Source organism: Heptranchias perlo, unplaced genomic scaffold, assembly GCF_035084215.1.
Source record: "Heptranchias perlo isolate sHepPer1 unplaced genomic scaffold, sHepPer1.hap1 HAP1_SCAFFOLD_1089, whole genome shotgun sequence".
Taxonomy (NCBI): domain Eukaryota; kingdom Metazoa; phylum Chordata; class Chondrichthyes; order Hexanchiformes; family Hexanchidae; genus Heptranchias; species Heptranchias perlo.
This window is the reverse complement of record NW_027138309.1, coordinates 50001-52500: the sequence shown is the minus strand read 5'-3', so window position 1 is coordinate 52500 and position 2500 is coordinate 50001. Positions and strand designations below refer to the sequence as shown.

The 2500-nt window shown below is 50.4% G+C and overlaps 3 pseudogenes; all 3 read left to right on the top strand.

The window, feature by feature from the left end:
• Positions 1-93: 93 nt before the first annotated feature.
• Positions 94-210, top strand: LOC137307674 (U2 spliceosomal RNA; annotated as a pseudogene).
• A 969-nt stretch (positions 211-1179) lies between these two features.
• Positions 1180-1296, top strand: LOC137307698 (U2 spliceosomal RNA; annotated as a pseudogene).
• Positions 1297-2241: 945 nt separating this feature from the next.
• On the top strand, positions 2242-2358 carry LOC137307708 (U2 spliceosomal RNA; annotated as a pseudogene).
• Positions 2359-2500: the final 142 nt, after the last annotated feature.

The following is a 2500-nucleotide window of genomic DNA, read 5'->3' as shown; positions in this document are numbered from 1 at the left end:
TCCACAGCAGCTCTGAGTGAGAGAGAGAGAGAGAGAGAGACACTGACTCACTGACTGATACTGACACCGACACACACACACACACACACACATATTATTTATTATTATTTTTCATTGATTTTTGGAACAGGGAGATGGAATAGGGGCTTGCTCCGTCCACTCCACGCATCGACCCAGTATTGCAGTGTTTCTGGGAACGGTGCAGCTCCCCGTGGGGAGATATTCAAAAGGAAAAACAGCTCTTTCCCAGTGTCTCTGTGTGTGTGTGTGTGTGTGTGTGTGTGTATTATTACTGAGAATAAAGCTGATATCTCTCTCTCTCTCTCTCTCTCTCTTACACTCAGAGCTGCTGTGGAAGGAAACCGTTTTAAAAAGAACTTTCTCAGCTCAGTGGTATTTTTTTCTTCTCCAAGGCTGAGTGCCGCTCGCACGGAGCGATATAATTCAAAGTGCAAAATAACTTGGCGTCGTTGACTTGAAACAAGCAGGGTCTGCTTCCAAATGAAAGCTGCGCTCCCGAACTGGACTGACTGTCTGTCTGTCTGTCTGTCTGTTTGTCAAGGGGTGGAAAAGGCGGCGGTGGTGGTGAGGGTGGAGCTTTACGCTCAGGAGGGGAGACTTTCTTTCAGAGGTGCCAATTAATCTGCAGCAGAAAGTCATCCCCCCCGACCGGGATTCGAAGCCCGGTCCTGACCACGAGACCACCGGGGAGAGCTGCCTCAAGTCCCTGAGGGACCTGGACACGAGGCCGAATACACACGCACGCCTGCTGCACTGGCAGCAGCGACCAACAGGGGGCTGACCGGCTGATCCTTCCCTTTCACAGGCAGGCTTTTGGCCCTCGCTCAAACGACAAAGGTGTTCAGAAGGAAGTCCTGGGGGGAAGGCAGGCAGGGAGGGACGGACACAGGGAAGTCCGCACAAAACAGGTCCCCTGGAACCTCTGACCCAGAAAACCGGGTTCCTGGTGAAAGCAGTCCTGCCATTGACATGACAATGGACAGGGCCCGGCAGCTTGAGACACATCTTTCTTTCAATAAGCAAGTTCTTTTTAAAAAAGTTTCCTTCCACAGCAGCTCTGAGTGAGAGAGAGAGAGAGAGAGAGAGAGACACTGACTCACTGACTGATACTGACACCGACACACACACACACACACACACACACACACACACACACATATTATTTATTATTATTTTTAATTGATTTTTAGAACAGGGAGATGGACTAGGGGCTTGCTCCGTCCACTCCACGCATCGACCCAGTATTGCAGTGTTTCTGGGAACGGTGCAGCTCCCCGTGGGGAGATATTCAAAAGGAAAAACAGCTCTTTCCCAGTGTCTCTGTGTGTGTGTGTGTGTGTGTGTGTTATTACTGAGAATAAAGCTGATATCTATCTCTCTCTCTCTCTCTCTCTCTCACTCAGAGCTGCTGTGGAAGGAAACCTTTTTAAAAAGAACTTTCTCAGCTCAGTGGTATTTTTTTCTTCTCCAAGGCTGAGTGCCGCTCGCACGTAGCGATATAATTCAAAGTGCAAAATAACTTGGCGTCGTTGACTTGAAACAAGCAGGGTCTGCTTCCAAATGAAAGCTGCGCTCCCGAACTGGACTGTCTGTCTGTCTGTCTGTCTGTCTGTCTGTCTGTCTGTCAAGGGGAGGAAAAGGCGGTGGTGGTGGTGAGGGTGGAGCTTTACGCTCAGGAGGGGAGACTTTCTTTCAGAGGTGCCAATTAATCTGTAGCAGAAAGTCATCCCCCCCGACCGGGATTCGAAGCCCGGTCCTGACCACGAGACCACCGGGGAGAGTTGCCTCAAGTCCCTGAGGGACCTGGACACGAGGCCGAATACACACGCACGCCTGCTGCACTGGCAGCAGCGACCAGCAGGGGTCCGACCGGCTGATCCTTCCCTTTCACAGGCAGGCTTTTGGCCCTCGCTCAAACGACAAAGGTGTTCAGAAGGAAGTCCTGGGGGGAAGGCAGGCAGGGAGGGACACAGGGAAGTCCGCACAAAACAGGTCCCCTGGAACCTCTGACCCACAAAACCGGGTTCCTGGTGAAAGCAGTCCTGCCATTGACATGACAATGGACAGGGCCCGGCAGCTTGAGACACATCTTTCTTTCAATATGCAAGTTCTTTTTAAAAAAGTTTCCTTCCACAGCAGCTCTGAGTGTGAGGGAGAGAGAGAGAGAGACACTGACTGACTGACTGATACTGACACCGACACACACACACACACACACATATTATTTATTATTATTTTAAATTGATTTTTAGAACAGGGAGATGGAAAAGGGGCTTGCTCCGTCCACTCCACGCATCGACCCAGTATTGCAGTGTCTCTGGGAACGGTGCAGCTCCCTGTGGGGAGATATTCAAAAGGAAAAACAGCTCTTTCCCAGTGTCTCTGTGTGTGTGTGTGTGTGTGTGTGTGTGTGTATTATTACTGAGAATAAAGCTGATATCTCTCTCTCTCTCTCTCTCTCTCACTCAGAGCTGCTGTG